Below are 26,789 nucleotides of genomic sequence, written 5' to 3'. Positions count from 1 at the left end.
CTGTCTCTCCTTTGGCTTAAAGCCATAGGGTTTCCCTACTTAGAAGCATTGCTGTAATAGTATCTCTGGAAGGAATGATAAGCACAGCTGGATCCTGCCAGTGTTTTATGCACAAGCATATATACATGTGTGCACACACGTTTGCCCGGCTGTGTTTGGGGACGTGGCTGGAGATTTTTTTGCCATGGTTCCTCTTCTCATCCCCACCCTCTCACATGAGACGTGTAACACATGACAGGACTGCCACTTCATTGCATGATGATAATCCCTTCACATCAGCTCCCCTTCTCCCATTTCAACTGAAAAGCTCTTAAAATACTTAGTTGGGAAAAAAAAAATCAAGTCCTTTTTGCATGGGATGATACACAAATTTCAGCCTGTAACTAAAGGAGTAATTGCGCCATTTGTACATGACCTAACCCCCTCTCTGTGTTGCCAAAACAGTCTTTGCTGTGACCAATGTTCTCAGCTGCTGTTTTGTTTCCTAAAAAAAAATCTGAACCTAGGCAACACATTTCAGTCCATTTGGGAGCTGCCAAGGGTCACTTAGAGAAACGCCTGGAAGCTAGTTAAGGGAGGGGAGTTTGCTGCTGTTGTTTAAACATTTCTGGGCCAAGATTTTCAAATGCATTCAGAAACCTAAGGGTTTAGAGCAGGTGCCTAGGGGATTTTCAAGAAAACCTGCACTTCTTATCTGTAAATCACAATCTTTAGGTATTTCTGAAAATCCAACCTTAAGTCGTGGGCTGAATGAAAGCAGAGCCATCAGGACAGGCGTAGACAGAGCCTTGGTGATGCCTGGGTGTAGCATCATGAAGCAGGCCAGCAAAATTGTTTCCCTGTGGAGTTGCACAGCTGACTTTGGCTTGCCAGGATGAAGCACCACACCAAGGCAGGCAGAGAGTGAGGAACTGTGAGGGGAGAGCTTTTTTGATAATTTGGGAGGGGAGAAGTGTTTTGCGTCAGATCAGAGCTGTTGCATTCCTTGATATAAGGCTGGGCAAAAAGGGTAATTGTGTATTTTTAAATATAAACAATCAGTTCAGCAATTAAGCTGGTGTCTTAGCAGAGCAATCACAGCTGTCTATAGGTGGTTGCTTGAAAGCAGCATTGAGATCCCCGCAAGGAGAGGGGGGACCCTGCATCACGCTGCTGTTTTCCTGGTCTTGCCATGGAAGGAAGGCTGGTGTCTCTGTCTGGCAGTCTCAGCCCTCCCAAATCCACAGCACAGTCACTACACACTACCCAAAATGTATGGGAGCCTCCCTTTTTGCTGGATTCATGTATTGTTGCCGAAGCTGTGACACTTGGCCTTCTCCCTCCTCTCCTGCTTTGTACTTGTGCCTGTACTGCAATATTCTCAAATCACATCCCACCTGCTGTGTCCCACTGAGGCGTAGCTCCTGCTGACGTTTTCCCTTCCGTTCTTTTTTGACAAGGGCCAGCAGACCCTTGTGTGCCCCAGCATTAGCGCAAAAGCTCTCATGCCCTGATCCCCTGGGAACTGCAGGCGAAATGTAGTTTCCACTTCAGAGCACTCACTAGCTCTTGAAAAGCCTCTCTGGATGTTTGTCTGGGGTTTTGTTTGGAGGAAAGTCTTGGAATGTCGGGGAGCATGGGAGGAAATAATGGCCCCAGGTGTTATATGAGGAGCCTCTGCAAATGGAAAATCATTTGGAAATTATTATCAGTCCCAAAGGACAAGATTGTGGACTCGGCACTGGTGAGCAGCCACCAAGCTTGCACTGAGAGGTATGAGTCTTGCTACTGAGTGGAAGACAAATTGCTTCATCACCATCAGGTCTGCCTGGGGATGAGGGAGAAAAACAGATGCTCTATTTAAGCACTGCCAGCAAGATTTTTACATCCTGGAAGCACTGATTCATGTCAGAGTACTGTTACTCAAGCCTGGGCCTCTGAGAGCACCTCCAGGCCAGCAGGTCTCCAGCCGCTTTCTGCAAAGGGATGAGTTGCCTCTGACATCCCTCAGCCAGAGGCTTTTCCCTGGTCTGAAGTGCAAAGACACTGCAAGGCACATCTTGCTCTTCTTGCAAAGGAAAGGCAAAGTTTCCCTGTGAGCTACTTGAGAGTGGAGAGACTTATCCTGAATGTACTGCCCTGTGCTGGGTGTGTGGGCAGGAGAAGACACAGCTTTCCCTCCCATAAACTGCTCAGTGCAAAGCAAACAGAGCGCAACTTCCCACGCTGTCTGAGTGAGCAACCTGGGGAGTGTGTGTCAGGGGATGACTCTGCTACACGGCATCTTTTTCAGCAAAGAAAGCTAATCCTTGTGCCACCTGCAGCTGGCAAGGGGCAGGCTGGGGGAGTACTCGCTGGCTCAAGAAGAGTGAGCAGGAGGGCGCCTTGCTTGTGGGGCAAAGGGAAGCCCTGAAGCCTGGGGTGGGAAATGGGCTTGTAGAAACACACACAGGCAGCAGGGAGACATGGTGGGAAAAAAATAGGTTCTTGAAAGAGACGGGGTTGAACTCAGCAAACAGCAAGCAGCACAGGACAGAAAAATTCAAAGCCTCTCCTTGGAGTGTAAGAAAGCTGGAGAGGGGTTGCAAGGCACTTGTTGCCTTGGCTTGGATATTTCTGGTGTCAGTATTTTCCCCTTGCCTGGTGTCCTCTCAGCTGAACGAAGGGAGGGAGGTGGGAACACAGCCCCTGTGAACAGCACAGGCCCTTTTGTGTACCTGGCCACTGTGCATGACAGCCCATTTTGTGCATGAAGGCAGACAGGCTGCAGGAAACTGGAGGAAACAATGAGATTCTGCTTTGCTGGTGCAACAGCTTGACAAGTGGTGGAGAGGAAATGCAAGGATAACAAGGGCAGGGTGAGCCAGAGGCCAGAGGGCACGTTTTTCATGCTGCGAGGTCTTTTTGGTGTCAGCAGTGCACTCGCATAATAAAGCTCAGCACAGGGCAGTGACTGGCTGATGGGGTCAGCGCCTCTCAGCAGGGAGGGCAAGGGGTTCCCAGTTTGAGAACTGGGGAAGACTACAGGAAAAAAAGCCTTAGGTCTTGTCCCAGAGAAGGGACAAGCAGCTCCTGTGAGAGGTGACAATGCGTCCTCCTTGTGCAAATCTGAGCTGGAGAAAAATAGCCCCAGAAGTAATCTCCTAGCAAAGGGAAGAGGCACTGCCAAAGTCTGGTTGCAGGTCTGGAGCTGCATTCAGCACCCATCTGAAAATCTGATTCGTGCTGAGGCATTTTGGGGGGAACTAAATGCTTTAGAAACTCTAGCCTGGATTACAAGTGCCCATTTCCTTCAGCTCTGCCCCTACCCAGACTTCAACTTCCCCACACAGCTTGGGGTGGTATTATGAGGTTGAAATCATTGACATTTGTGAAGTGCCTTGAAGATAAGGTCTGAGGCCCACATTTAATCTTCCTTGAGCTGTCAGACACAAAACTCACCCCAGAAGTCTACCATGTGCTGTTCTTGAGCAGCACAAGGAGCTGCCCCCATTCCCGTGCACACACCTCCCTGCTGCAGCCCCTGCCCTACCAGCTCTCCCATCACAGCTCTTTCCCAGGCTGGCTGTAAGCCAGAGGGCTGAGATGATCCAAGTTGCAGTATTGCAGAACTGCAGCCTCATTAAAACAAAGAGGGGAAAACAGGAGGTGAAGAGGAAGATACATGAGAGCGGGAAGACTGGTGTGAGGTTTGTGTATGTGTTTATATCATCCCAGTCATTTAGGATACACATTGAAGTAGCCTCTGAAAGTTGTTTTCAGCTGGGGCTCCTGTTCTGCTCAAAGCTGTATCAACACATGCAATCCCCTGCCCCAAAGTGGTAGATGAGGCAAATTATGAATCTGAGTACATGAGAGGGCAGAGGAAGAAAGCACCTGTCAACAAGCAAGCCAGGATCCTAGAACACCAGCCTGCTTATTGCTGTCAAATTTCCTGCAGACATTGCAAGAAAGAGAGGTTTTAAATTGTTTTTACACACACCTGCCTGCTTGAGTACACAGAAAAGACAGAATTGGCTTCAGAAGCAACTGGCTGGTATTTTGTTCAGTATGTGGCCCCATGCCTTATTTGCAGTTTGCTGTGTAAGCGTTCTTGTCAAGTGGGAGCTCTTTGTTTTCTCCAGGCTTTTCTATGGGACTCATCACTGTGACATGAGAGGACTTCAGACATCAATTAAATTCTTTCCAGAACAACCCTGTGAGACTGAGGAAGGGGAAGTAGCAAGGAAAGCTTTGTTGCTCTGGGGGCTCATCTCTGCTGCAAACCAATCCAAATTTTCAATTTAGGTATGCAGAAAACAAGGAACTGTGATGACCTTTGGGTGAAGTGACTCACACAGCTTTGTGCAGGAATCCTGCGGCAATGGCTGGACTAATACCTGGTTCTCCTGACAATATTCAGATCAGTCAACTCCCATGAAATTGCTCTTTCTCCTCCTGAATTCCCTTCCCTCACTCCTTCACTACACAGCTTCTTCATCAAAAGACACTCCTTCTCTACCCAGCCATGATGCATCCACAAGGTGTCCATATACTGAGTACTACAGGGACTCAATAAATGCTTCTAAAGACTGTATGCAATTAACAGGTGAAGAAAAAGGAAAAACTGAGTTTACCTGGGCATCTTCTAGATTTTGAGTACCTAGTATTTATGCTCTGAATCCCTTTTCTACTGTACCAAGGGATATATGTAGTCAGGGGCCTGGACCACAAGTCTTATGAGGACCGGTTGAAGGAGCTGGGGCTGTTTAGCCTGGAGAAAAGGAGGCTGAGGGGAGACCTTATCACTGTCTGCAACTACCTGAAAGGGGGCTGTAGCATGGAGGCTGTTGGTCTCTTCTCCCAAGTAGCAAGTGATAGAACAACAGGAAATGGCCTCAAGTTGCACCAGGGGAGGTTTAGATTGTATATTAGGAAATATTTCTTCACTGACAGGGTTGTCAGGCATTGGAACAGGATGCCCAGGGAAGTGATGGAGTCATCATCTCTGGAGTTGTTTAAAAGGTGTATAGATGAGGTTCTTAGGGACATGGTTCAGTGCCAGAGTTAGGTTATGTTTGGACTCAATGACCCTGAGGGTCTCTTCCAACCAAAATAATTCCATGACTCTATGATTCTACGACTCTATTCTATGTGGGGAACATGTGTGGCAGAGCATCCACGTTTTTCAGTTTTCCTGTCTGCCCTGCTCCTTCTCCCAAGCAACTCTCCTTGCCCTTGGAGTTGGGCAGCATGCTCCCAGCCTCACATTGCCTGCACCCAGCAGTGACACCATTGGAGTTCTATAATAGCTACGCAACCCAGGGACATCTTCCTGCTCCTGTGGCTAAGAGGTACAGCACAGCTCACATTACCCACCAAAGATTTCTCTTGTCCTTGGGCTGGCCTTGCCTGTGGAGAGCCATCCCTGGCACATGCCACTGAAACACGCACGGGTACTGTTGGCCGTGGACCAACACTGCGCCAAAGAGCATGCAAATTGTTTGTGTGCAGATGATCAAAGGCCAGTATTTGAGCCCACATCCTGCTCTTGTTTCATACACTAACATAAAGGTAGCTGGAGAGGCCTGCAGAGGCAAACTTCTCATTTCTAGTGACTGTGACCCAGAGAAGGATGCTACCAGCAAAGTAAGCAGTGGAATAGCGACTTATAGAGGATGAGTGTCATCTGTCACAGCCTAGACCCCTCTTTCCCTCCACAGCACCAAGAATGTGCTGTGATCTGCGAGGCACTGCATGGTGTTGCAAGCTCTTCCAGAGCCACAGAGGTGCCTTGGAGCCTTTTGGTGCTTTGCACCAAAACCTGCTGTCCAGGAACTGTAACCTATCTTCCCTTCTGGGGCCACAGGGTGCATGGCAAGTGACTCAGCATGGGGAAAAGTACTGGCATAAGGCAACCAGATGTTGGAGGGGAGGACAGGGCTTGTCATTGCCCACCAAAGCTGCTGTGAGCACAGACCCACCACCACAGGAACTTCATGCTGTCCCTGGCCCAGACCCTGCCCACAGCTAACCAAGCAGCTAGCAGTCTTTAATGAGCTTCGTCAAACTGACATTATGGTCAAATTGAGGCAGCTTTTTATGGGAATGATAAAACGAAAATTGTCCCTGACAAAAGGCAACTCCTGCTGCAGGTTTTGGGCTTTGACTTTCAACTATGCTGCTCTGGGTTCTTTAAACAAAACCAAAAATAGGTAATTTTTAGTGGAATATTTTTGCTTGCCTATGCTTTTTAGGTTTGGGGTTTATTTTCCAAAAACAGATAAGATTTTTTGGCTGAAGTTCTTCCTTACTGTGGGAGACGACACAAAGGCATGGAAAACTTCAGGACCTAAGGGTTTAAAGCAGTTGTCAAACTTATAAACAGCAGACAAAAAGGGCTTGTACCGGGAAGCATGAGGTGGTTTCAACAATAAGTGATACTATCAGTTCAGCTAAAATACATCTAAAATATATTTTATAAGGCCTGTGTTTCTACAGTATTAATAATGTACTTCACCCTTGAGAGAAGTGTGTGGACTTCTGGCAGGAAAGGAAGCAAGAGCCAGGAGAACAGAATGTGAAAGAAGAGCTAGATGCCTTCTTGCTTTTCAATCAGCCAGCTCTCCCTGCAGCTGCCAAAAACTTTTGTACGACAATAGCAATAACACAAAAACCTGTTAAATATACATTCAACTGAATTTAAATCAAGAAGAAGCATCTATAGTAATTAAGGTTTGGTGGATGTGTCTTGAATATAGCATTGTTCTTAATTATCAAGCTCTGCACACCTGCAGGAAATATATTAAAAGAGAAAAAGTTTCCCAGCACACTGCTGCTTGCTAAGTGAAGCAAAAGCATGACAGCTCTGTGTGGTTTTGCTTTTACAAACTCAAGACAGTGAAAATTTACCAGTTCTGTCTCAAGCCTGTCACTTCCCAAGATGCCAGTTATGGCATAGGTCTCCAACACATTCCAGACTCTTTTGTACTTTGTCTTTAAAAAACCTTTACGACAAGGGACACAATGGCTTATCAAGATGCTCATGACTGTGACTATACAGGCTGAAAACTAGAGCTGAATAGAAATGAGAAGAGCCAGACTTTTTGTGTGATTTGGCAAACAGCAGCTACAGACAGTACTTAAAGCAAAGCTGTGTGCATACTTGAAACCCTTTCCTGGGGCTTTGCAAAGACCACCACGATGTGCTCGGGGGGTCCAGCAGTGCTGTTGGGTCTCCACACCAGGGGCAGCTTGTGGATGTGCTGGAGGACAGAGGGATGGAAATGCTGTGATTGTGCCGCCTCCACTCACCTCAAAGTCGCAGCACAAACTCTTTCCTCCCACCAGAGATGGGGAGAAGGTGACTATGCTTTTCCCCTGCTGCCATGGCCACATCTCCTGGAGACAGCCCTGCTTTCACCTTTGATGTCAGAAGTCCAAATGTCTGATGTGGAGGTGGTCCCCGTGCCACCAAGCTGTGTAGTCCTGAAATACCTCTCTGGGGCAGGCAGCATCTTTGTATCTACACAGACATAGCCACAGTTTAGTGTGCAAATTCCTGAGCCAGGACTGATGTAGCTGGCTTTGGTAATAGTGTAGCTGCAGTGGCACAGAACTTCGTGCTGGCCAAACCAATCCATAGGGAGGTCTGTTGCATGACAGTAACACAGATACACTCTTATTTTAAGAGTAACCCATAAATACATTTCACAGTATCACAGTATCACAGTATGTTTGGGATTGGAAGGGACCTCAAAAGATCATCTAGTCCAATCCCCCTGCTGGAGCAGGAACGCCTAGGTGAGGTCGCACAGGAACATGTCCAGGCGGGTTTTGAATGTCTCCAGAGAAGGAGACTCCACAACCTCCCTGTGCAGCCTGTTCCAGTGCTCTGTCACCCTCACTGAGAAGAAGATTCTTCTCAAATTTAAGCGGAACCTCTTGTGTTCCAGCTTGATCGCATTACCCCTTGTCCTATCATTGTTTGCCACCGAGAAGAGCCTGGCTCCATCCTCATGGCACTCACCCTTTATATATTTATAAACATTGATAAGGTCCCCCCTTAGTCTCCTCCAAACTAAAGAGCCCCAGCTCCCTCAGCCTTTCTTCATAAGGGAGGTGCTCCACTCCCTTAATCATCTTCGTTGCCCTACGCTGGACCCTCTCCAGCAGTTCCCTGTCCTTCTGGAACTGAGGGGCCCAGAACTGGACACAATATTCCAGATGTGGTCTCACCAGGGCGGAGTAGAGGGGAAGGAGGACCTCTCTCGATCTACTAACCACCCCCCTTCTAATACACCCCAGGATGCCATTGGCCTTCCTGGCCACAAGGCACAGTGCTGGCTCATGGTCATCCTGTTGTCCACCAGGACCCCCAGGTCCCTTTCCCCTACACTGCTCTCTAATATGTAATTTCCCAACCTATACTGGAACCCGGGGTTGTTCCTGCCCAGATGCAGGACTCTACACTTTCCCTTGTTAAATTTCATTAGGTTATTCCCCACCCAACTCTCCAGCCTGTCCAGGTCCCGCTGGATGGCAGCACAGCCTTCTGGCGTGTCAGCCACCCCTCCCAGCTTAGTGTCATCAGCAAACTTGCTGATAGTACACTCTATTCCCTCGTCTAAATCGTTAATGAATATATTGAATAATATTGGCCCCAGTACTGACCCCTGAGGCACTCCACTAGATACTGGCCTCCAACTAGACTCCGCACCATTGACTACCACTCTCTGGCTTCTCTCCTTAAGCCAGTTTGCAACCCACCTCACTACTCTATTGTCTAGACCACACCTCCTCAACTTAGCTGTGAGGATGCTGTGGGAGACTGTGTCAAAGGCTTTACTGAAGTCAAGGTAGACCACATCCACCGCTCTGCCATCATCCATCCATCTTGTTACATTCTCATAAAAGGCTATGAGGTTGGTCAAGCATGACTTACCCTTGGTGAAGCCATGCTGACTGCCCCTAATAACCCTCTTATCCTTGATATGCCTTGAGATGGCACCAAGGATAAGCTGTTCCATTACTTTCCCAGGGACAGAGGTGAGGCTGACCGGTCTATAATTACCCGGGTCCTCCTTCTTGCCCTTTTTGAAGACTGGAGTGACATTTGCTTTCCTCCAATCCTCGGGCACCTCCCCTGTTTCCCAAGACTTGGCAAAGATGATGGAGAGCGGTCCAGCAATGACTTCAGCCAGCTCCCTCAGCACCCGCGGATGCATCCCATCTGGACCCATGGATTTATGGATGTCCAGACTATTTAATTGCTCCCTAACCCAGTCCTCATTGACTAAAGCAAACTCCTCCATTGACCTGGCTTCATCCGGGGTCTCAGGGGTACAGGGCTCCCCAGGACAGCCTCCAGCAGAGTAGAGAGAGACAAAGAAGGCATTCAGTAATTCTGCCTTCTCTGTATCTTCTGCCACCAGAGCACCCACCCCATTCATCAGTGGGCCTACATTGCCTCTGGTATTAATTTTATCTGCTATGTATTTGAAAAAGTTCTTTTTGCTGTCCTTGACCCCTCTCGCCAGCTGTAATTCTAAGGAGGCCTTGGCTATCCTAGCTGCCTTCCTACATCCTCTAACAGCAGCCTTATATTCTTCCCAAGTGGCCAGCCCCTGCTTCCATGACCTGTAAACTCTCCTCTTCTGCTTGAGCATACCCAACAGATCCCTATTCAACCACGCAGGCCTCCTGGCTCCCTTCTTTGACTTCCTTCGTGTAGGGATGCTCTGATCCTGAGCGTGGAAGAAGCAATCTCTGAATGCAATCCAGCTATCTTGGGCCCCTTTTCCTTCAAGCAGTCTTGCCCATGGGATATCCCCCAGCAATTGCTTGAAAAGGCCAAAGTTAGCCCTGCTAAAGTCCAGGGTTGCAATTCTACTTGCTATTCTCTTCCTGCCACCCAAGATGCTGAACTCCACCATCTCGTGGTCACTGCAACCCAGGCAGCCCTCAACCTTTACTGCTTCGACCAGACCCTCCTTGTTAGTGAGGATGAGATCCAGCAGTGCACCTCTCCTAGTTGGCTCCTCCACCATCTGCATGAGGAAGTTATCATCAATGCACTGGAGGAACCTCCTGGACTGTGGCTGGCTGGCTGAATGGTCCTTCCAGCAAACATCAGGGAAGTTAAAATCCCCCACAACAACCAGGGCCTGTGACTGTGAGGCCACTCTCAACTGCCCATAGAAGGCCTCATCAACTTCCTCAGCCTGATCTGTTTTTTTCAGAGAAAACAAACAAACAACACCAAAACATATCGCCCCCCCCCCCCCCCCCCAAAGTATAATATGCTAAAAAGTAAAGGTTTACAGTAAGGTGTTCTGTGCAGGAGGCCCCTGAAACAACTCAAGACAGCCTGGCAGGCACGTGAACTCGTTACTCCTTCCATTGCCAAGGTTACTGCACAGAAAATACATGGAATAAGAATGAAGAATAAATGCTGTAAGTAAAAAAAATCTCATCCGACAATACCCAGGCCTGAAGCCATGTTTAAATGCATGACTTGCTTCACTGGAAAAGGCTTGGCTTCCCTGCCCCACCCCCTCCCCTTTTTTTTTTTTCAGTCTTTGCAGCTGATGGTGCAGGCATTGCTTGAGTATTTGCAGAAACATGCAGGCACGTTGGTACATGGACACTTCCCTTAGAAAAGAGTTGTCTCACCTTAGTCTGCAACAGAGTTGGGTCTGGTTTAGGCCACCATGCAAACCGCCAAGCCCTGTTATTTCTTCTGCAGCTCTCTTATGCGATGAGACCAGGGTGTAAGCCTTAACCCTCCTGTACAGGAAGAGAAAGCAAGCCCTAGAGGATGACTTCACTGGATGTGCCTGCTTTTCTGATTCCTGCCTCCTGAGCCTACTGCACAGGTGGGTTGGGGAGAGAAGAGGGGAGAGGGTGGGGATGTCTTGACTGATGTGTCTGCCTACAGCAGTCAGCAATTCTGAGCTTGGTAGTAGGGCTGGGCAGAGGGGAAAGCCGTTGCCACCTGGCCAAAGACAGCTGCAGAGTGGGCACTCCAGGGATCAGAGGCAACTGGGGAGCAGGCTGTGCCCTGGGGCACTTTCTCATGCTAAATACCACCTTATTTGCCCCACAGCCCAAGGGGTATCAGGACGATTGCTCATGTGTTGTGGCAGGAAAGAAGAATGAATAAGAATGATGTCTTGGGTGACTGCTTTCAGCCCAGCATCCTGTTTCTATTGCATCCGTACCTCAGTCTTTTCACCTGTGATTGCTTCTTTCACTTCCATCTGTATGCCAGATCATCTTTTATTTTTTATCTATATGGTGCTAACGATGTGGGATTCATGAGAAGAGCTGATGGGCAATCCAGAGATAGAATAAAAACAAGTATATTGTGGTGGCAGCATGAGGAACAGTGAAGGTCTCTGCTCTGCCAACTGGGGAACCAGTACAGCAAGTCAGTTTTGTATTTCCAGGTTATTTACAGGTGTGCTGAAAATCTTGTGCTGGGCTGTGTTGTTAACCTGTTTGGATACACTTATTGAGAAGAAATATGAAGCAGAGGCTGGTGCAGCTGCTGTTTGTCTGATTTCTGTGTGTCGTTCCTTAAAACAGAGGAACTGAAATTTGTGTTCACAAGTAGCCAGTTTATGGTACCTATGCACTTCCAGTGCTGCAAAGCTTCAGATATCTTACTCTCATCATGGGCACTGAAGGGCAATGAAGTGTGCAATGTATAGATTTTTCCACCAATTAAAAGAAAGGGTGGTGATCCCACTACTCTTCTTTATGATGATCCTGCTCCCTCAGTCTCTTAGGAAAAAACTAGAAGGAAGAAGAAATTGTTTGCAGTTGCCATCACTGAACATAAAGAGAAATTGTGGCAGACAGTGGGCCAGACAAAAGTCACCCATGACAAAATGCCATTGCATCCATCAGTGGCGGAGCTGAACACTCAGCTTTTCTTTCTTGTCCTGAAGTCAGGAATAAAACCATCTGAAGGAGGCTCCCAGGGTGGCTCTCAGCAGAGAGGTCCTCTGCAGACCAAAGAGGTGAATGACAATATAAAAATTTCCCGTGATCTATTTTGGAGATCTCCAAATGCTGAAAAAAGATGTGGCTGGTTCAGATCTTTTCCAAACTGTGATCCCTTGGTGCTTTTCTTGTCCTTCTCCCTTTCGTTCTCTCTTCTCTGTCCACCCACATTTCCTGCAGGGCAACATGAGGAGCCTGGAGTGGTGTCATTCCTCTTGAAACCTGGCTACCAAAGGCCATGATTAACCCCAGCCCTGTCCTAGTGGAACATTTGACCTTGTTGATTATTAACAGTGTGTTATGCAAGGGATAAAAATCTTGCCTCCTGGGAACAAGATCCCATGCCTATAAAATCATGCAGCCAGTGAGGGTGTTTCCCTCCCTACAAGCACGACTTGGCTGACCTATGGATATTTCTGATGTGCAGCTGGATGGCGAGCCAGCCAAACAGCAAGAGTCACCTTCCTTTATTTTTGCTTCATTTCAGAAAAGAAAGAATTGCAAAGATGTACAAAGAGCTTGGAGCTGTTGTTGCACTGACATTTCATTTTGCGAAGCAACATGAAATGAATGGTTCCCCCTTAGTGTTAGGTCTTTAAAAGCCTTGGGATTGGACATTTATGTGACTCTTAACCCCTCATGTTGTTACACACTCTGAACCCGGATAATTTAATAAGACTTTTAAAGAGTGGCTCCCCTCTTGGCTCCATCAGAAGGCTGCTTAGGAGAGATAAGGAGGGAGGATTCAGTCCCAAGCCTCACATTTACTGTGAAGGGCAGTGACAGGCACCTGGGGCTGCTGTCCTTGGGGCTGCCTGGCTGTTGAAGAGGTGGTGCTTGGCTCTGTGGGGGCAGAACTTGCCTCTCTCTGAGCTCAGCTGTAGCCAGCACGACTACTGACACTCTCAAAACTCTTCTCAGCAGTGGCTGATCCTCCAAGGAGCTCATTTCCACCCTCCCTATGGCTCTAAAACCACTGGGAGCTCCCCACTCCCAGCTCAGGGGATGCAGTTGGGCCACACTGGGCACGCACAGTGGCTGCATCTGATGTGAGATCCCACCAGCAGCCCTGGCTTGTAGGGACAGGCACATGCCAGGGCCACGCGTGCCCTTACAAGCTGCTGTGCCATCAACCATCCCTCGCTACAAGATGGCACACATCAGGCTTGGCAGCACAAATGCAGTGTTTTACTCTTATTTGTCTCATGTATATTTTGCAGTAGGAAGTTAAAGGCTTTTTTCCTGGCATTTGATATTAAACACATTTAACAAGGTGTTCCCTTTCTCTGTCCCACATGGTGCTCTTTGCAGCACAGCCCCTTCACCTTCCTGCCAGCTCACAGGCTGACAGTAGTGAAGACAACATCACCCAAATGGCACAGGAAGAGAAACTGGGCTGTTACTAACTGTGCGTGTGCTTCTCATGGCAAAACTGGGGCTATTACAGTTCCTTCCCTACGCTCCCAGTTTGAACATTTTCTTCCCTCTCCAGCTTTGGTAGAAACCAGCATTGTTTCCTGTGGCGCAAACCAACCTCACTTAAATCACAATCACAAAGAGCTGTGCACAACAATCCCAAGGCACAATGCTGAGTTGTGCCAAGGCAGGGCTGAGTTTTGTAAGATCCGAGTGTGTTGTTGCAGCAGAAGAATACCAAATGCAACGATTTAAGGAGAAAAAATGAGTTCTGACAGGTGATCTGAGCTCAGGCAGTGAGTCAGACTCCTCTGTCACTGGGGAGACAGAGCACCATATGACCAAATCGATATTCTGGACTTTGTGATGTAGTTATTTGGATTATTAAGATGACTGAATTTGCCCATTGGAGTGTACAAGATGAAACATATGGTACTAAACAAGCCAGCAAAGCAGTCAAGGGGCAGCTACATGAAGGGATATGTATGTAAACATAGTGGGGCAAGGCAAAAGCCACGGTCCTGTAAGTTAATTTAGCTGCATTTGCTGTAATGACAATGTAATTATAGGAGTGCAATTCAGGAGATTTATCTTTTTAATTAGTAAACTCCCATGTCCTTCAAAAATCTCCTTTCACAGCTACAAAGCCACCTGCGTCAAAGTGCAGCAGGGAGTCCTCGCTTACTCACAGCTCCTGTGCTCCGGCTCACCCCACGCCACAGAACTGCCACAGCTCCGAGCAGATGGTCCCACATCAAATGTTTCCTTCCCGCGTCACTTACTATTAATTAATTGGAACATTGTTAGTGTGCATCATAATTTCCTTGGACATTTCCCTCATGTCAGTATATTTCCTTTCAGTGGTACCTTAAATGCAAATACATATAAACCTATATTGCCTGGCAGTGGAAGTTTCCTAATTGTAATTACAGCTCAAAATATTCTTTTTCCTGAGAAACCTCAGTGCGTTAGCAGTGCTCCCTGAGCTTGGCATGCAGGAGCTAGCCAAACCCCAGGAGCTCTGCCAAGAACCAGAGCCCACCCCAATAAAACAGGAGTTGTGCCCAAGCAATATGTCCCTCTCTTCACAGAGAAGAGGATGCTCTCAGAGGGGCACTGTCACTCACATACATGGGAAGCCAAGAGACACACAGTCTATCTGAGCCCTATCCTGGGCATTTTATGTGACCCTGTGTGTGCTGCCTTCCCTCACTGCAGCGAGTTTAGCTAGATTGTGTGGGACTAGCTGGAAGAAAAGCCTAGCAAAACCCTCAGAAGTAGCATAATACTATCATTGTGTTTACAAATAGCAGCTGTAAACTTTTCTTATCCCAGAATTACAAAAGAGTAAAGACTTGTGACTCACCCTTGCTGTGTTTCTGGTGGGTCTCATACTCAGGGCACAGAGGGGCCCCAGTGAAGTCAGCAGGGACTCTGTGTGTGTGTGTGTGTAGTGAAGGATCCAGTTTGGTGCCTCTATCATAAGAAACTAACAACAGGGATGGTGATAAAACTTGGCACTCATGCAGAATTGCCTTGGTTAAAAATATGACGCTGTTACTTTGCTTCTTTTTATGTGCCAGGAGGGGAAGAAGGAGCTCCACTGTGCACAAAGGTCCAAAGAGACCCTGCGAATGGTCTGTGCCAGGGCAAAGCAACACTCACCTGCCCTCGGGGAGCAGCCCTGACACCTCACATAAGGTGCATGTTGTCCCTAAGCCGCAGCCCTTTTGGGAGACCTCGGGGCTGAGCAGATGTGTGGGTTTGGGTTCAGTGCATCCCCGCCAGCAGCTGCACCCAGCAGCTCCCTCTGTGGCACCTCAAGCCCCATTTTCCATGTTGGCAGGAAAAACACCTGGACTGGAAGGTGGGGAAAGGTGCATCAACTGGACTGACTGAAGCGGGTGCTTCCCCCAGCTTCACCAGTTGCCGGTGTGCCTGTGTCCTTACCACCAGCTGCAGACAAAAATGAAACATTTCCACATGCTTCCCAGCACTAACACTTCCTCTGGCGTGTTGCTGGAGGTGTCCTACCTGCACCAGCCTGCTGACAGCACTGGGCCCTCGGGAGGCTGTTGGAGCAAAAGCACCATTTAGGTGTTTCTAGCACTCAGGAAGTCCCCAGACTGGCAGTGACAGAGCACAAGAAGATGTAAAAGATAAAGACATAGCAGGAAAAAAGATACTTCCCAGAGCAAATCAACTTTCAGAGAAAACCTCTAAGCCTCGACACACACAGACTGCAACATCAAAAATGCAAATGACAGATTAGTTCAGAAAGGTATTTTGTTTTTCTTTTCGCAGTGTTTTTACTTACGGCTGAGTTCTCAAGGCAACTAGAGCTAACAACATGAACACCTATGAGGAATGAGCATATTAGAGTATGCCAAAAGAGAAATATATTTTTCAGGTGATGCAAGATTTTTCATTCATGCTGAGTTTAGCGCTGGTTTGAGCACAACATTTCCTCTGAAAGATAATCAGGCAGAGCTGCATCATAACAAATGGTGGGTGAGCTAACCTAACCTCACACATACCCACTAATTTCCTCCTCCTCAGGAATCTCAAAGCCATTTACAAGAGGAGTGAGGAGATGAATTGAAGAATTCAATCTTGCATAACCTTTGGGAGGTGGAGACAGGCAACACCGTTTTTCCATTTTGAAGGTGGCAATTAAAGCAGTAGCCTGTCACCAACTGTTTGTTTCAAAGGTGTCAATAAGTGGGAGCAGGGGAAAGCCTAGGTAACCTAACATGGCTCTTTCTCTCCATGGGGTATAGAGCAAGCCAAGGGCAACTAGCTCAGACAAGTCCAATGCCAGCAATTTTTTGGCTGATTTTGAATCCTGCCCCAAAACAGCAGCGAGAGGAGAAAAAGCTGAACTCATAAATGCCCCTTTCAGTTTTAATTAGGAAAGATACTCTTACAGGCCTGGCAGGGTAATGACAGCTATGTATGAAGTGACCAAGGGCTCTTGGTGTCTGTAATTAAATATAATAGATCTGCTCTGTGAGAGAAAGCAGCTACTGGCCAGGCAGGGAATGCTGGCCTGGATATGTCTGTGGTCCATCCGTCCCCATCACATCTAGCTCTGCCAGCTCACTCGTGTATTGTCAGCACCAGCAAAAGATCACTCCCTGAATCATGTGGGAGCACAAGCTGAAGGCGGAAGTACAAGAGCGACCTAGTACCTGTGTCACCTTCTCTGCTATGATATCAAAGGGGCTGGTATCACAGGTTTCTTCTTCATCTGAAGTCCACAAATTTATGCTGGAGGAGGGAAAGCAGAGACAGAGCCCAGGGCCAACCTTTTTGGGTTGCTTGTGTTATAAGAGTTGTTATATTCCCCCCATCCCCAAATTCTTACTAGAACATGAATATACCTTTCATCAGAAACATGGGCAAACTCAATGCTATGCCTGAGTTAAACATAAATATCTCCTATTTGACCACCAGCTACTTTAAATTATATTTGAGCTATAGCCTATGAGTACTGTGTGTTTTTTAAAAAGGCCTCCAAACCAAATGTTGCTTAAATTTTGTATGCTTTCGATCTGAATGAGAATCCAAATTTTGTCTTATTTTGTTTTAATCTGTTCAAATGGGACTTGCATTAATAAAGTGCTGTTTTGGGGCTGTACCTTGCCTTATGGTTAACTACAATCAAGCTTCAGTGAGCAGATATTTATTTTAAACATGAAATTCCTAAGATCTGTGCACCTCTAATAGCTAGAAGGATTTGCAGCATACTGGACTACTGCATGATACTGAGAAAGGCATTTTTCATTGCTTCCAAAAAGGCTATTAAAAATAACCCATAAGAAGATAAGTTGCTTAGAAGGTGTCTGTGTAGCAGAAGATTAAACATACCTCAGCCAGACAATGTTTCATGGTTAGACCAACCAGGCACTGCCTCTTCTCTTCATAAACCCCAATCCACTATATCATTCTTCTTTAATGTACTCTACCTGGCTTCCTGCTGAGGATGATCTATGTGCTTTGTGGAAGCAGAAACTAATATTATTCTGGGGAAGGGAAGAGGAAATAGAACTTAAGCTGATTGTTTGATTTTCATCCAGAAAATTTTGAAGACTGAACTGCTTTTTTTTTTTTTTTTTTTTTAGAAGAGATTGTGGCTTTTTCTCTTTGCTTTTACTGAGAATGTGATAAATGCACTTTTTCTAAGCTATATTTTGCATAATGGGATATATCAAAGGATAAAACCCAATGAACCAAATTTGCTTCTGGGAAGGTCATGTGTAACTCCAGGAAAACATGTGGAGATAAAATACACCTGTGGTTAAATTATCTGGGGAGAGGATTGAAGTGCTTACTGACATCAACGAAGTAGCCTTTTACAGCAGGAGAGTCTGTGGTCTGCAAGCTGCTAACTGAATCATACAGCTGGTGAAGCAGAGGAGCTCCATTGCCAGGGTGTTGTGGTTGCTTTTACCTTGGCACTGTGCTAGTTGGGAACCAGAAAAACATAGCAGTCTGTCCGTCCTCTGTGGCTTGCACCACCCTCCCATCAGCTGTGACCAGATGGGGTTCAATAAAACAGCAGCAAGGAGAGGTGACGGGGGAGTTCAAGTGACTTGGCCAAGGTGACAGAGGGGGGCAGTGGCTGAGCTCAGGTTGCCCAAGCCCAGCATCTGCCCCTTAGCCACAAACCCAGCCATCATCACCAGTGCTCTGCAGCTCATGGCCAGCAGGTTATAGGACCAAGGTTCAAGCCTGCAGGCCTCCAGGAGTTAAAGTTCTCAGTGGCTTTAATGGGATGAAGTCAATAGTGCCCAGCTCTTCCTTCAGTCTTTTTTATCCATGTTATTTAAAAAGACCAGATTATGAAAATAAACCTGTTTGTCTGAAAAAGGATTTCAGGTGTGTAGAAGAGAAGTAAGATGGAGATATAGTAAATGCTTCAATTTATGTGCCAAGGCTAGAGATTTGTGCCTACACTCTGTCTACAGTCAATGGTGAGAAGATTTCCTCCCAAAAGAGATTCAGAGCCCTCCTGCTATCTTCCTGCAGCTAGAGACTTTGATCACCCTGTGGCAGGTCAGCTCCCAGCTCGGTGCCATGTCCCTGGGCCACATCCATGATACATACTGCATCATCCTGAAAAGTCCCTGCCCTTCCTTTCCCTTCCCTTCCCTTCCCTTCCCTTCCCTTCCCTTCCCTTCCCTTCCCTTCCCTTCCCTTCCCTTCCCTTCCCTTCCCTTCCCTTCCCTTCCCTTCCCTTCCCTTCCCTTCCCTTCCCTTCCCTTCCCTTCCCTTCCCTTCCCTTCCCTTCCCTTCCTTTTCCTGCCCTTCCTTTTCCTTCTTCTCCCTTCCTGCATGCAGAGCAGTCTTTGGGAGTTTAGGGATCTGAGTTTAAGTAAGGTGCGTCAGATCTCTCTGATCTACTAATCATTGTTATTCATGTGTACCCTATCACCAAAGTAATAGTCTTTCCGGGCCACCTGCGCCCTTGTCAAGCTGTAAAGAAAACCATTATTCTTTTGGGCACTGTGATTAAATCACCTGAGTGAGCAAAGGCACGCACTTTTGCCAGCCTTGCCAGTCCTGCACAGGGTAGTCCTGGTGCGCATCTGTTGGACTTCTATACACTCTCCATTACAGGTGCTGTCTTTAATTTACCTCCCTCTTCATCAACATGGGGCAAGCAGGTCTCATTTGGCACAAATATTTCCACCCAGGGTCAGAAAGTTATCATACTAAGATTATTTTTCAACTGAAAGTTTATTTCTTCCTTTTTTGGGGGGAAGGAGGATGAGGAGTGAGGAAGCAGAGAAGATGCCAAAGAGACAGAGAATGATGGACAGCTGGTAGATAAGGGAAGCAGTGAAGTGGAAATGAAAGCTTCCATATCATTGCAAACAGATAAATTCATGCACTGCACTAGGATGTCACAGACTGTAATCATAAAAAGAATCGAAGATACATAATAGCACCATTACTGGAAAATATGAGAAAGACTTGAAAGATAAGGTATCATCAAAACTCTCTTACACCGAATATTTTGCCTCTGTTTTGTGCAAAAAAAGGCAAGGAAATTGCTCTTTCTGCCCCCTATTATAGGGGAGTTATTGCCCTTTCTCCACATATCCTCCGGTTTAAAGCACAAATAAAGGCAGTACCTAAGATAGAGCTATATGACAAATGAAGTCATAAAACATGATACCGAAAGTCCAATATTAGAAGAACATTTAGGTTTTCAAGGCTGTGAAACCACCTGCAGGGAAATAACTGTGATAAAGTTGTCCTTGGAGTTTTCACACCAGTAACTGTGGGTGTGTGTGTATATGTACCCCCCCAATACAACACAGATTTTCTCTACACCCTCACATAATTGTTTTGTCAGGACTTTTGCTGCTTCCTTTGAAAAGATGGACACAGCAGCTGTGCACTGAACAGCGTACCTGTTCTGGTTTTCTTTCTAACCTTATCAGAAAATGCATAACGAGATGCCTCATGCAGAGCCCTATGAAATGTCCATATCAGTCATCAGAAACTTCCTATGCAACCTTGAATATACCCCAAGTTGTGTCCTCTATTTTTATCTTGGAAGTTTCCATCCTTCTAGGACCTGAGACACCTTGAAGAGCTGCATATGTGGGTCTGTTTTCCACATTTTTCAGCCACAGCACTGAAACAGAGAGATGAAGTAACTTGCTCAGATCTACCACATTTCAGCCAAAAAATTTAATAACAGAGAAAGTTTTCAGCAATTAATATGATTTTTTTTTTCCAAATGGAAATACCTAGGCAGCACTTTCTGCAATGTATAATAGAAAAATGTACATATAGGTGTATATATATATATATATATATATATATATATATATATAAAGCTCTATGTCTGCAGGTTTCTCTCTGTAATCATGCACAGGCTACAAATTCCACCTAAAAGCTGGCAAGCAGCAAGAGCTGAGCTTTTAGAATAGAGGATAGTTAATAAACAATACAAACCAGCAGCAAAGTAGATTATCGCTATCCATAATCCTCCCACATTTAGAAAAATATGTGCTTGCACTGAGTGGATCTACTTTTCGAAAGCAATAAAGCTTTTCTGTATTGACAGATTAGTGAATTAGGTTTTAGCTGAGAGTTGTTACAACCTCTCTGACAGATTTACTAACTCCTGGGCTTCTTGTGGACAGATTAAAATGTTGAACAGGAATCTGCAGTATGAATTTTTCACTTTTGCTTCATGCTTTTCCAAAATCTACATCTTTAAAGCACCCTAGGTCTCTGAATAAGAGTTATCTCTTGGATGGGCTGATTTTTAACCCTCAGCAAAGATTTGCGATATTCTTGGGGTCACAAGAAGCTGAAATCAGAAATGTTTGGCAAGTAGCCCCTTCCTTTCCACACCAGTGATCCAGGATCACTTCCTGACTTTAAAGACTCCTCTGTGAAACAGCCCTAGCAACCTGATGGAGAAGCCAGATGGCTGGCTGGGTCCTTCCAGCATTTCCCAGTTACAGTAAGGATGAACCATGTCCTTGACTCTTCTTGCAGTTCAAGGTCTGCGATTCCTCCCGGAAGGGATGGAACCAAGATGGGAAATATGCAGGATGGCTCCCAGGGACCATCTGCAGTCAAGTCCTCAGGGCAGCAGCTCCAGCAGAGCTGCCTGGCTGTCTTCCCCCAATGCTGGAGATTTCTCACGTGGAGTTGGAGGTCAGCAGCTTACACAGCAGACGGGGTTATAACCTCTAGGCATAGGGAAGGGCACTTCCATTTGGGCTTTCACTGCTTCGTGGCTTTCCACAGATATGAAACCAGCTGACACTGCAGACATCACCTACATCCCAGACATACCCTCAAGGCTGCACTTCCATTTCTGTGAAATGCTGGTGCAAAAGATGAAGGTTTCCTCACAGCAAAAAATACTGTAATGGATAAATAGTGAGGAAACAGTTAACCGTGAAGAAAACAAAAGTTAGAGTTTTTGAAACTGGAGGCTAAATGGTAAGGAGGATGTTTATTTTCTGCTTTCTAGATTACAAACACAAAATAAGAGGCCCAAAGCCCACATAATGAAAAATAGTGTGGGTTTGGCAATGAATAGTTATAATTTAAGAAAGCTCAGCTCTCTGTTCAGACCCAAAGATTTCCTACATAAGAATAAGGCCTGGAACGATGCCTCTGACTGATGTATGGAAAGCCCCTTGTGTGGCATTAAAGTGAACACATTTAATACCATGTGCCATGCACTGCTGTGGGTTGGATGCATTTTCTTCATTATGCTTTTCATGAGGGTGCTCCACAAGCAAACTGGTACTGGTGGAAAGTGATCATGATGATTCATGCTGAAGTACTAAACCAATAAGTCCAGTGGGCAATAAGGATCCCTGTATAGCTGATGTTGCTGTTTGTCAGCAGAGCTGCAGAGCAGTGGTGTGGGAATGGTCATTAGTGATGCTCTGCCACACGTTACAGCAGTGTAACCCTTTGTCATTGAGACCCAACTGCACTCTCCTAAGATCTCCCTTCAAAATCGTGTAAGATTGCTTTTGTGTCCGGTGTCATCTGTCTCACTTTCCTGCCTCTCTCCCTGCTTCGAGGGCTGTAGAAAGGTGCTTAGCCCAATGCGCCTTGGAGGACTGCTCCAGATTATCAGAGAGGTGATATTAAACCACTTCGAGGAGCCCTCAAGAAAAGAGCATGAGAAATGCCAACTGTTGGCATTTCAGTGCCTTTGAAGGCTCTAAAGGGTGCCTTATTTGTGGTAACCTCAACTATTCTGTCCTAATACTGAGGCCACAGTATAAAACTGTCTAAATCCATATCCTCATCAACTCTTCTGTTCCTCCCTAGGGTTGACCTTTGCGATTAAATCCTTAGTTGAAATTGTTCCACTGACCAAAGAAGAGCCAGGACCTCCTCCAGTGTCTGCTGTAATAACCAGTCATACTACATGATGTATAGGGACTGTACAGCCCAAATGAACAAGATACCATCTGGCTGCATTACCGTAATGTGCTGAGTCCTCTGTAGTGATGTAGAATATAGGAAAATATGTATCATGCTGGAAACAGAGGAGCTGTTTCATCTATGGCTCCTCTCTCCTCCTCAATGCAGGTATCTGCAGCTTTTATGGGCCTCCTCATTATATTCACTAATTTGGACTTTGCTGTATAACTATATGTAACTGTACCCTGTTCAGATCTCCTTATTTACTTCAAAAGACATTTTCTCTGGAAAAAAAAAAAAGAGCTGGAGAGGCCTTGGTCATAGAGATCATGGATTGACAATACGCATCCCCCTAACTGAAATCTGCACATGATAAGATGGAAAGTGATGACTTTGAAAACAAACTGCCTTCAGGTTTTTTTAGCATTTCTCAGACTAAAAGACCTTGCACACATTATAAGAACTGCCGGCACCACTGCACTGAAGGTTGTGTCAGCAGCAATGGCATTATAAAACCTCCTTTTCCCCAGGAGCCTACAGCTCAGCTGTGAAATTTCCTCCAGGCTCAAGCTTCCTTTCAAAGTGCTACCTTGTTTTCATTATTTTTGACTATTTTTACAAAATAAACAGGAAGATGACTATATATAAGAGCAGAAGAGAAAGGCACATGTTTTTATTTAATCCACTTTGTTTTTCTCACTTTCTCACACCTTGAAAGACTTACATTTAAAATAGTATGCCACAGCAGCTGATTACATGTAATGAGGTCTTGTTTTTAATCACTGGGTGAGAAAAAGATTAAAATCTGAAAGGCTAGCCCAGTTCTGATCTCATGGATCTCACTTCACATATTTGACTTAGTGGGGGCTCTCTTGGTAAATGATATCAGAACCAGACCTAGTGCCTTGCAGAAAACAGTGGCCCTCCTTTATGTAGCATATTTAACCTGCAGCCCCTAATTGGTATAATGATTAAGTAGCACATTATTTTTCAGACACCCAAGCTCTTACAGATTAATCTCAAAGAGACATTATTTGTTTCAAAATCAGTATTAGTGATTTGATGGCTAATGACTTGCTATTAAGTTCCACTGGCACAGAGACAATACAACCTACCCTGGTAACAAAGCATCATATATGAGTGTCTCATAGACTTTTAATTATGATTATCAATCTTCTTTTCTGTCTCATTCTCTCTCTCTTGAGTCCATATGTTAAACTGTATGTTGCTCTCTAAATAATTGGGCTAATTCAGATACTATAATAAGGAAGCTGCTGTGATTTTCCAAGAGGCTAAGCATCTGGAGGCCCCAACTCACTTTTGAACAGGGGATGGGTGCTCCTTTAAACGTTTTACGCATTCTGTGGGGCATCTCCACCATGCTGCAGGAAGCAGGGCATGAAGATGAAAGTCAGGGCAGGCCCCAATTCCCTCTAACCCTCCATTTCTGAGCTGTGGCTCCAAGACCCTGCAGCCGGTGTCCACCTGAGTGAGCGTGCAGCCCCACGGCACTGCACTGTGTCTCATGGGGTGTGTGGCAATGTCAGGACTCTGGATGACAAACAAGCCTTGCAAATGCACACATCTTTTGCAGATGTTGCTTTATGCCACTGCCCTGAACTTTACGAGGGGTCACTCAACAACACTCTGGTTTACTAGCTGAGTGTTGATGAAGCTTAGACGGTCTTTTGGGTGCTTCTGAAGTATCCCAGAAATCCTGCAAAGCAAAATAACTTCTGGCAAATCCTGATGGTTAAAAAACAAGGTTAAGCAGGACTTTTCCTGCATATTTTGTAGGGTTCTTGTGTGTCTCTTTACCCTTCCTTTTTTTCTGCTAGCTGATCTCATTCTGTCCCAGTTGCGCTCACAGGTACCTTTTGCAGAGAGAGAAGAAGAACAGATGTTTAAAGATTCACTCATAAAACATATGTGCATTCGAATAGCATTAATTTGCAGTAAATCACTAGATGTTGCAAATTAGGAAGTGACTAAATGCAATATAAGAGCAAGAATCATGCATTATAAAACATACTCTTTTCATTTATTTGGACAGTTGTAGTTCATTTTTTAATTATTGATGGTAATACTCCTTAATGTGCTAGTAAATGTGCTATTTTATATTTGGTAAAAAATGAAGTCTTAGTAAAACATGAAGTCATTACAGAACTCAGCTGTTAATTATTGCTTAGGGATAGTAGGGAGACTACAAATTTTGTGCAGGTTAATGAAGCATGAATCAGCTGGCTCCTACTGCAAGGAACAGCGGAATATCTTATGTGTTACTGCAGATACACAGATTCTGCAGTATTTGTTTTTGCACTCTCTTGAACATCAGCACCTGAAAACAGGCTGTAAGAGATGCATTTCAGAACCCCTAAAGTCTGCCGATAACAGGGAAAAATCTGATTTCATCCAGCTCCCATTGAATTCAATAGGGCTTTGATGGACAGTTTGTGATGTCCATGTCTGGCCACTAAAAGTCAGTGATATTTCACTGGTGCTGTTTGGAGAAGTAAGAAATGTGGCTCATCCACGCTGAATTCAGCTTTACCAGATGGACTGATGATACAGTGTGCAACTGTCTCTTTCACCTTTGTGTGCATGCTTAGAGGTGTGTATGCCCAATCATTAAGAGCACGAGGAGGTGAAGCAATGAAGTTTGGATCCCCTCTGCTGACCCTCAGGTAGTAAGTGGGCAGAAAGGCTGGAGGGATGCTCACTTTGCAATGCTATCTAAAGCTACCACATAAGATTTTGACTATGCTGCTAACTTGACCATCTGCTTGGTCAAGCTTTTCATACAGCCTCTGTGATGATATTTCTTCTACCTTACAACTTGCTACCTTTTATTTAGTTGGCAAGAGAAACTCTTTGGTTAATGCAACGAGTATTCAAAAATAGCTGTAAAAATAAAAGCTGCTGACTCATATCGCTAGTGCCTCTAGTCCTTCTTATTGCCTTTTACAAGCATGAATGAGTTCTGACCTGCAGAATTACTTGTAGAAACCAAAACATCATAAATACCACCAGTCAAAAACTTGTGCCCACATAACCATGTTAGATTTACTCAGCAATTGCAAATGGAGAGAATGCAAGTCCTGGTTGCAATTGGGACAATCAAAGAAGAAACTGGATGGCAGCTTTGGTCACAGGTTTACAGCAAATAACTGCTGATGCTCAGAGCTATTAGCTCTATTACAAGCGATGAACTAATGCAAACTCTTGTAAAGAAAGAACATGCTTGTAAAAGGCACTTCCTCTTTGCGGAGGCTTAATGAATGGGAACAAAAAGTTGCATTCATTGTATAAATTAGTAACAGTAAATAATTCAAGGCACTCTATTCCTGAGCATTCACGTTAGAGGGAATGAAATCTGACCCTGCAGGAAGCTGCCAAGGGACCTTAACCCGCAGCCTGGGTCTGAAGGCAAAAAGTGGGGCTGCTGGGCTAGAGTGGGTAAAAGGACCACCCTGAAAGGTTTCGTGGGAGTCTGCTTACATACAACAGGATTCTCTGCCATTAACAGGCACCATTCAACTCCTTGTATTCATATCAAACTAGGCTGTTCATTGAAGGTAAAATATTTCCTTCTGTAGTTACCTAGCAGGCAGAGAAGTCACCTGCCACAGGAAGGTTCTACCACAGGGAGGTTTGCCCCTCATTATTTCATGGTGTCCCTAATGAAAGGAGCTGGTCTCTTCACACAAGCTGCTGGTAGTGAGATTTATGCAGAAAGACAAACTGCTGCTCATTATTGGCAATGTTAGCTGACAGTATCACCACATAGTCCTTGGTCTGAATAGAAATAAAAGAATATTTTTGCAAATTTTCTGCAGTTTATTTCCATGAGGGTTTTAAGCAATTTAGGAGAGGCAAGACCTCAGAAGAGAGGGTGTCATGTAAAATCAAGCAGCAATTGTTAAATATGTTAATTATTCGTATCAGCTGGTGTTTTCCTAATATTTTCCTGCTCTCTGAATGTGTTGTGAATGACATTTCCTACACACAGAGGGATGCTATGAAGAAACTTGAACTGTGATGGCTGAAGCCCCTCAGACCAGCCTGAACGTGTTGCTGGGTCATGCCCTTCTTACGTGATGGGATGCCCACAAGCTAGCAGTGCCCTTGCCATACAGTCTGAACATCCCTTGACCTCTGAGGAGTGATTCAGACCCTGAGGGCTGTGTCTGTCCCAGCAGTGGTTCTCACCCTGATTCCCGTAAAGCATTTTGTCAGGCTCTGTAAGCTGCAAAGACTCAGCTCCCATCAGGATGGGAACAGCCTGGCTTCCCACTCCCCTTTTCTTTTCTGATTTTGGGTATGCAGATGACTAGTCCTCATGACCCTGGGACAGAGCTTAGCAAGTACCAATGATGCAAGTCAAAATGAGACATTGCTGAGGTTCTGTATTTAATCTGGCATCTTCAGAGGCACTGCCTCTTGCATAATATGTGTCTGCCTTCTCCTGAGGATCAAGGGGTTAC

The 26,789-nt window shown here is 45.6% G+C and overlaps 1 long non-coding RNA gene across 1 annotated transcript in view; it reads left to right on the top strand.

Moving 5' to 3' along the window:
• The first annotated feature begins 10,551 nt into the window (after positions 1-10,551).
• Positions 10,552-26,789, top strand: part of LOC110363443 (uncharacterized) — a 59,107-nt gene continuing 42,869 nt past the window's right edge. The window contains exon 1 of the long non-coding RNA XR_002421534.2: positions 10,552-10,835. This is a non-coding gene — a long non-coding RNA (uncharacterized LOC110363443). The remainder of the gene's footprint in view (positions 10,836-26,789) is intronic.

Source organism: Columba livia, chromosome 3 (assembly GCF_036013475.1).
Source record: "Columba livia isolate bColLiv1 breed racing homer chromosome 3, bColLiv1.pat.W.v2, whole genome shotgun sequence".
NCBI classification, from domain to species: domain Eukaryota; kingdom Metazoa; phylum Chordata; class Aves; order Columbiformes; family Columbidae; genus Columba; species Columba livia.
This window is presented reverse-complemented; position numbering and strand designations above follow the sequence as displayed.